The following is an 8,503-nucleotide window of genomic DNA, read 5'->3' as shown; positions in this document are numbered from 1 at the left end:
CTTGTTGCAGAATGCGTTTATACCTCTGGTTAGGGTGTCAGTCTATTGCAGTGTTTCTCAATTCCGGTCCTCACTGCCCCTGTCCTGCATGTTTTAGGTGTTTCCCTTCTGCTACACACCTGAATTGTATCTCTGGGTGATTAACAGACTTCTGCAGTACTTGATGGTCATGCAATCATCTGAATCAGCTGTTCTGGAATAGAGGCACATCTAAAACATGCAGAGCAGGGGGGCGGAGAGGACCAGGGTGGAGAAACACTGGTCTATTGGGTATTCAAGCTACTGTATTTTCCACATTATAAGGTGCACCTTCAACGAATGGCCTATTTTAAAACTTTTTTCATATATAAGGCGCACCGCATTATAAGGCGCATAGAATAGACGCTGCAGTAGAGGCTGAAGTTACGTTATGCATCCACTAGATGGAGCTGCACTAAAGGGAATGTCAACAAAACAGTCTGACTCTGGTTGGGAGGAGAGCCTTCCTGGGCCGGGGCGTGGCCGGACGATGGTCACCCTTCTCCGTTCGCGCACAGCATGTTGGTGGAGAACGTGGTGCTAAATGACCTGCAGACGACCTGATTCTAGACGGTCGGTAGGTAGATAGGTTAGTCAAACTTTATTAATAGATTACAAACCAGCGTTCTGACAACTATCCCAGCATGCACCACGCGCTTCTTCTTCTACAGGCAAAAATGAAGTCTGCAGCTGCTAACCGTAGTTGCTAGGCCTGTTGTGGCTTAATATTGGTCCATATATAAGGCGCACTGTCGGCTTTGGAGGAAATTGAACGTTTTTAGGTGGGCCTTATAGTGCGGAAAATACGTTACTACTTTTAGACACCATTAGACTGAAACTGCTCCACCTCACTGGAAAAAGCCCTATTTTAAATCTAGCTTTTATGGAGCTCAAATAAGAGTGACAGACTTTGCTCTTACCAGTTTCCCATTGGGTGGCCATTGAAATGCAGTTTGGTCTGAGAGATGTTTCCAAACATCTCTCTATGGCAATGTTTGGCTGCATTCTTAGCCATTTCAAGCTTGCTTTTTTCTGTCATATTTTTGGATACATTTCTTGATTTCAGACAAGGAAAGGAGTGGAACTATTTCTACAACAATTTTAAAAGAAAATTGTAGAAAAAATATATGATATTTTTGCACAATATATTGGTTTTTGCACATTAGATAAACAGGTGCTGGTCAAAAAAGAGGAATATCATAAATAAAGTTTATTTAAATCAGTAATTCCATTCAAAATGTAAAATTTGTATATCGTATTAATCCATTACATACAGACTGATATATTTCAAATGTTTATTTTTTAAAGTGTTTATGATTGAAAACTCAATCATAAACACTGAGATACTCCAAATTCAGTATCTCAGAAAATTAGAATACTGTGAAAAGGCTCAGTATTTTAGACCCCTGGTGACACACTCAAATCAGCTAATTAACTCAAAACACCTGCAAATGCTTTTATATTGTCTCAGTCCACTTCTGTAGGCTACACAATCATGGGGATGACTGCTGATCTGACAGTGGTCCAAAAGATGACCTTTGACAAATTGCACAAGAGAGCAAGACACAAATGTCATTGCTAAAGAGGTTGGGTGAGCACAGAGCTCCTGTGTCCAAGCATATTCATAGAGAAGTGAAGGCAAGGAAAAGATGTGGTAGAAAAACAAATGGACAAGCAATCGGGATAACCACATCCTGGAAAGGATTGTGAAACAACACCCATTCAAAAATGTGGGGAAGATTCACAAAGAGCAGGCTGTAACGTCGCTTACTCCACCTCTAGTGCCGGAGTAAGGCATTAGAGCTGGAGAAGCTCTAATGCCTTACTCCGGCTCTAATGTTGGAGTAAGGCATTAGAGCTGGAGTAAGCAGCGTTAGAGCCCTGAGTGAACCCTGAGTGAACGTCCGAGCGCTTGAGAAGGGAGCGGTAGAGAACAGCTGGCCGAAATTAGCTTTCCTAAAACTGATCAACTTCGAGCTAAACGCTGCTTGCGGAGCGCCAATATCCAATATGCAATATCCAACTTGAAGCTAACTTCCCTGCGGTATCAACGCATGCACCATCTGATCTCCAAATTATGCCCCGCCTCTTCCCTGATAACTCTCACAGGCAAAAATGAGTCTCTCACGCAGACAAATACAAGTCTCATCCCCATTCATTCATTCATTCATTCAGCCTAGTGTTAGTTCACACACACACGCACATATATTTTCGAGTTATCATTCAGAATAGTATGCCTGTATGCTTTGTGTGTATGTGTGTGATATTTTAAGAATGTATATGTGCAATTTTTGTATTTTGTGTGCGTGTATGAGTCTGTAGTATGGAAACACATTTCCGCCATGACAGAAAAAATAAAATACCAACAGGAAGTCATAATTCTGACTTTCAAAGTCATAATTCTGACTTTCAAAGTATGACTTTGAAAGTCGAAATTATGACATTGAATCTCATAATTATGACTTTGTATTTGTACAGTGTACTTAGGACTTTGTTGTATAAACTTAATTGTGTCAAGTTAAATTAACTTAGTTTAGTAAAGTTGATTCAACTTAGAAATAGCAAGTAAATTATCCTCTTCTTAACTCAACTACATCAAGTTAGTCCAACTTGTATGAGAGGCCCCATAGGCCAAAACCTACAAACTCTCTTGCACGTACTATCAAACTCTGACAGAGTTTGATAGTACGGACGGAAGTTATCTTAAAATTTCAGTTTCTGATTGGACCCCTGGCAGGCTTTTCAAAATAAAAGCGGACCTCCGGTTTATGTTTGATTCATGTTTCTCTCCTGCGGCTTTAAAAATGTCAAACTTTGTGTTAATTGATTTGCTAAATGTTAGAGCCATGAATAGGAAATATTTAAGTTATTTGTAAGATGGTTTGTTTGTATTTTATAAAATTTAGTTAGGACGATTGATATTTGTTTAGGCATTTTTATTGTGCAATTTAGTTTCATTTTGAAAGGTCTAGGGAATGAAACAGATATTGGATCTATTGCCATAACACTAAAGGAAATCATATATCTTAAAATAAATTAAAACATATTATGTGGGCAAAAAATTCTGTAAACCACATATGTGCTACCTCAATCAAAATTGCTGACATTTGACATTTAACAAATCTTTCAGATTACATAAACAATACCTTACCAGGTACTTTTCTGACTTCAGGATGACACAGGGACACCTATAAGACCAATTTTAACTGAGGTTGCAAATATGTGCTTTACAGGATTTTTTGCCCACACAATATTATTATTTTTTTTTTTAGATACATAATGTATTTTCCTGCATTCTTTGGGAGCTTGTTGGTCCCTAATTACATATCAATCATAAAATCGGACCCTGACATCTCCCGGAACTGGATTTGGGTTTGTTGCTCCAGGGCAACATTGAGCTACAAGGGGTCTAAAACACCAAGTTTCCTACAGTGATTATAAGGAATGAAATACAAATCAAACAAAAACTATATTCATAAAAAAACTTTTTTTGACAAAAATAAATCAGACATGGTTCCAACTCACCAAATATAAAATAAACAACTAACTTTCATTAATGAATGGTACATTTGTGCAAATTACTAAAACGAGCATTTGTGTGTTTGGCAGAGTTAGAATCACTAAGGATGTTGAAATTAGTCTTTTTCCCTATTATATGTTAAACATCAGGAAGGAATTGCTTGCTGATGTGAAAAAAAGTGTGTATCACATTTTTAGCACTTAATTATTGGCGTACCTGGGAATCACCATCTGTTTATCTGATTATCTATGGGTTGTAGTGACCAGATTCACATCAGTGACAGGACTTAGGGCTGCAGGTTCTTTTTTATAAGAGTTTGTAGTTCTGATTTTTTGGTAGAATCTGAGTCAAGCAAAGGACAACATTTCCACCATCTCCCATATCTGGTAGATTTGGCCCTGTGTAGATTTTCAAGTTGTATGGAACACCATCTGCACCAGCCATATGAAGTTCCCTCCAGACCCGTATATTTGGGTTTAGCAGGTATTGCTTCAGTCTTTGCCTGCCTTGAAATGGGGCCATTTGTTCACTGATGACCAGCTCTTCACCCTTTGGGACTGAAGTCAGTTTTGAGGATAAACAAACAATGAAATATTGGTTTTACAGTGGATCCTCATGTTTTCATTGGGAATGACCCCAGCTTATGAACCATGCACCCTTTGTCCATGAAATGATCTTGCATCCATCTCCTGTTGCTGTTAGTCAATAATAAAGTAAAAAAACACAAACACAATGTAAAACACAAAGTTTGACATTTTTAAAGCCGCAGGAGAGAAACATGAATCAAACATAAACCGGAGGTCCGCTTTTATTTTGAAAAGCCTGCCAGGGGTCCAATCAGAAACTGAAATTTTAAGATAACTTCCGTTGCAATCAAACTCTGTCAGAGTTTGATAGTACGTGCAAGAGAGTTTGTAGGTTTTGGCCTCATAAACTTACATTAACTGTACAGTTTACTTAGCAGAATCTAGGAAACCGATTGCCTTAAATAAATTAAGTAATCACAAAAAAGATTTTAAGTTCACAAGATTCAATGTTTTATTTTAACAAAATAATGTACTTAGCATAACATAACAGTCAATAACCCCACAGGAACCTGGATAAAGTCTGCCATGACATCTGAAGCCCGTGGATAAGAAAAGTACAAATAAAAAAAAAACAGAATGCGGAGAAAGTTTTGATTTTCTTGTGTACAACCCATGACAAACAGAATAGCAATGCATACAAGATACATTGTAGAACTCTTTCCTCAAGGGAAACTGAGAGACATCCCAGCGTAGCTGTCCTCATGGCAACATCATTGGTCTAGAAGTAGGGAGAACAATAAAAGTAAGCACAAGCTTATTCTGAAGAAACTGAATCACATTTGTTCACAATAAGTGGCATGAAATAATTATTCACCCTTATTTGTTGTCTGACTGACTGATTATAATTTTGATGGTTGTATAGTTTAAGGAACAATGGCAATTTCTCAACCTGCTATCAGCTGAGTATTATATTAATGCCATAGACTGATGCTCAATCATTATTTCAACAACTCACTGTGTTTTTTCCTGTCCCAATCACCCAAATACCATCAACACAAATTAGTAGCCTATTCTTAACTAGCTTAACGTGGCATGTTGTCATTAAGTAACTAACATTGTCTGCATCCAACAGCATTACTCTACTTACTCGGTTTGTTTAGAAAAAAAACTGTGTAAAGGTTTTTGCCTTTTAATGGTTATGTGCCATGATTCTAACACAAGTGTCCACCTCTGCACAGCAACATGTCTCCGTAGCAAACCCGCTGGTGCGAGCATCTTAACAGTAATGTTGCATTGAAAGGTGCCTCGGAAAAACACATTACTATACATTATCAACTGATTAAACCATTGTAATGATTAATCAGTTGTGCTGTGGACAGAGAGCACATATTGCTGGGTTTCAGATGATGTAGCACCGATGTCACCCAATGCAAATGGAGGGCAGGAAGTAAATCCAGCCCATTTCTTTTGTTGATCCAGCATCAAAATGCCTAAAATCTGTGTCCTTTACGGTTGTCCAAACCGTTCTAATAGAGAGAAAGATAAACGTTATTTTCATGTTTTGAAGATATTTGGTCACAAGGGAGTTAATTTTAAAAAATTAACTGAAAAAAGAGGAAGAAAGTGGATCGACAATCTACAGCTAAAAATAGGCAGTGTGAAAACACCTAACAATGCCAGAGTTTGCAGCGACCACTTTCTAACAGGTAACGATCACATCATTTTAATTGAATTTTCAGATATTTTATTGGACAGTTATTTAGAAAGACAAGCATTCATATGTAAGGTAAGTAGGCCTGTTGCAATAAATGATAAATCAATTAATTAATCAGTTCCAGTGTTATGTGTTCTTTTGAAAATAAAGTGCATCTATCTATGGCAGGAAATCGCATGCATTATTAGTCATTTCCATTAAATCAGCGTCAAAAGGTCTTCAAATATTATCGTTTATCACAATAATTTTTTAGACAATTCCAGCAAAATTTTCTTATCGTGACAGGCCTAAAGGTAAGATATATTATTTTTACGCCCTAACTTGGTAGTCCCCAGAGTGTTAATGTTGTTAGCAGTTAGCTCAGTGCCGAGTCACAGACAGAAAATATAATGTTTATTCAATGGGACTTTCATGCTAGAAGAAGAAGAAGAAGAAGATGAAGAAGAAGGCGGCTAAATAAATTAAATATAATTTACCCAGCCATGCAGTCACAGTGAGCTGTGACTATTCCCCCACATGCTTCGTGGCCAGACACAAACACAGGCTTTCTGTAGATCGGAGTGAATGGTTGATCTACATTGGACCTGAAACCAGCGTCCCACAACAACTCAACATTAACATACAACTCCAGCATGAATTTGGGTTTATAGAAGCTAAATAAGTCATTTACCAGGAGATCCAAGCTCGTAGAAATAACATGGGTTAATATTTTGTTAGTGATAACATCGTTATAATAGATTAATTACTGAAAGTAGCACAACTCACTACTCACCCAGCATAAATCAGTCAACAGCCATTTAATGCTTCTTTGGATCCTAAATGCTTGACCCAAACTGTAACTAAATGATTGTATTCTCCAGGCTTTTGAAAACTTTCTTCTGGCTCATCATACAATATGAGGTCTGCAGTTCCAGCTACAGATAGATAGTTATGTGGATCGCTTTGATGCAGATAAATCCTCTAGATTATATGAGAAGTCTTTTTTACAGAGATAATACCGATCATATCCTAAATATACATGTATTTTTTGGAGATGCCTTGTCTGTTTCGGCCTATTGAAGGCATTAGCGTACTAATTGTGATCAATTTTGCTTTGTTTTGAACCGGAGAAATCCACTTCCAGACCTCCATCTCCACATGGCTGAGTGAAATTAATTCTAAATGAACATTAGCAGGCTGAGTTTATACTTAAAAACATGCTGAAGGGATGCAGTTGAAAGGCAAGTAATTATTAGTCAGATCGCTTATCATGGACAAAAACATTAAAGACTCTTAAGTAAAAGGCATGGCAGTTTTAGTTAATGTTGGACCCATGAGCCCATGCTAACATTAGCATATTAGCCTGCAAAGAGTTTGATGCATCATCTTTTATAAGAAAAATCAACCTGTAGCCATATATGCGAGTAGTAAAGGCATACATAACACATGAAAATATACTGAAGACAAATAACTCACCGTTAGAGAAGATCTGCTTCTTCCAATGTTTAAGTCCACAAACGTTCTAGAAGCTTCCCGCACTTCCCTTCAGCTCAGCATGTGCACTACTGAGCTGAAGTATTTATTCAAATCCATTTTACTAAAAATAACTTAGTCTGGTAACTTTCTCAGGCCAAACATGTACATAGCTGATATTACTTGAGTTGAATAGACAGTTTAGTGAGACTTAAGTAAAACACACAAACCTAATTTAAGTAGAATAGGTATTGCGTTTTAGAATGAAGTAAACTGGGCAAAAGGAGCCCCAACTAAGTACTGAGTGCTGTACATGCTCATACTTTTCAGTTGGCCAACATTTCTAAAAATCCTTTTTTTTGTATTGGTCTTAAGTAATATTCTAATTTTCTGATACTGAACTTGGGGTTTTCATTAGTTTTCATCAACATTAAACATTATTTGAAACATATCAGTCTGTGTAACGAATGAATATACAATATATATAACTTGTACATAATATATACTCATTATGTAACAAATTTGTTATATAACAAAATTGCACTTCCAGCAATTTTACTGGAATTGCTGATATAAATCCACTTTGTCATTTCTTGTTATCTAACATATATATGTACAGACAGCTGCTGTGTATACAAAGGAACATTGCAATGCCACTGTAGCTGATATATAACATTATAACTATTCAATTATTACATTAGATCATTACATTTTTTTTCTTTTAATACAAATATTATTTTCAATGGACTGAATAATAATGAGGTACAGCTACTGGGATGAGAATGTAAATATTACTATATGCTCAGATCTTAACTGCTTAACTGTCTTTCTCTCCTAGATGAAGCAAATACTACTGCCATTAACTTTTAACATAGAAAATACTTCAGGGTCAGTGCTGCTGTGCTTTTTGTGTGTCTGTTCTAATTTCTCAAACTCCCAGTCAGTCCTGGCAGGTGGCTCTTCACACTGAGCAGGGTTCTGCCTCTGCTGAAAGTTTTAAAATGCTAAAGACGTCCTTCCTATCTCAATGCTAAGATTTGGTCTTCTAATGTTTTTAATCATTAGAAGACCAACCCTTTTTGGGTATTGAAACAGAATTTGAATGCATGTCATTATTACTAGGATTAAATAGTAATGTATGTAACTGAATCTGTTTTTGGATTGATCAGATCAGAGCATAAATTGGATCCGTTTGTCTTGTAAATTGCCTTGAGGTGACGTGTTGCGAATGGAAACTCTATAAATACACTGAACTGAATTGTTAAGATATCA

The 8,503-nt window shown here is 36.9% G+C and overlaps 1 protein-coding gene and 1 long non-coding RNA gene across 2 annotated transcripts in view; both read right to left on the bottom strand.

The window, feature by feature from the left end:
- Positions 1–8,503, bottom strand: part of abcd3a (ATP binding cassette subfamily D member 3a) — a 47,756-nt gene that overhangs the window by 15,626 nt on the left and 23,627 nt on the right. The window lies entirely within an intron of this gene.
- LOC148153529 (uncharacterized) lies at positions 4,552–8,502 on the bottom strand. Its single transcript, XR_015761610.1, has 2 exons — positions 6,256–8,502; positions 4,552–4,843 (listed from the first exon to the last, which is right to left on the bottom strand). It is a non-coding gene; the product is annotated as an uncharacterized LOC148153529 (long non-coding RNA).

Source organism: Poecilia mexicana, unplaced genomic scaffold, assembly GCF_051168715.1.
Source record: "Poecilia mexicana isolate PSO_F unplaced genomic scaffold, ASM5116871v1 scaffold_20, whole genome shotgun sequence".
NCBI classification, from domain to species: Eukaryota; Metazoa; Chordata; class Actinopteri; order Cyprinodontiformes; family Poeciliidae; genus Poecilia; species Poecilia mexicana.
Note: the sequence above shows the minus strand (reverse complement) of the source record. Positions and strands in the feature narration are given on the sequence as shown.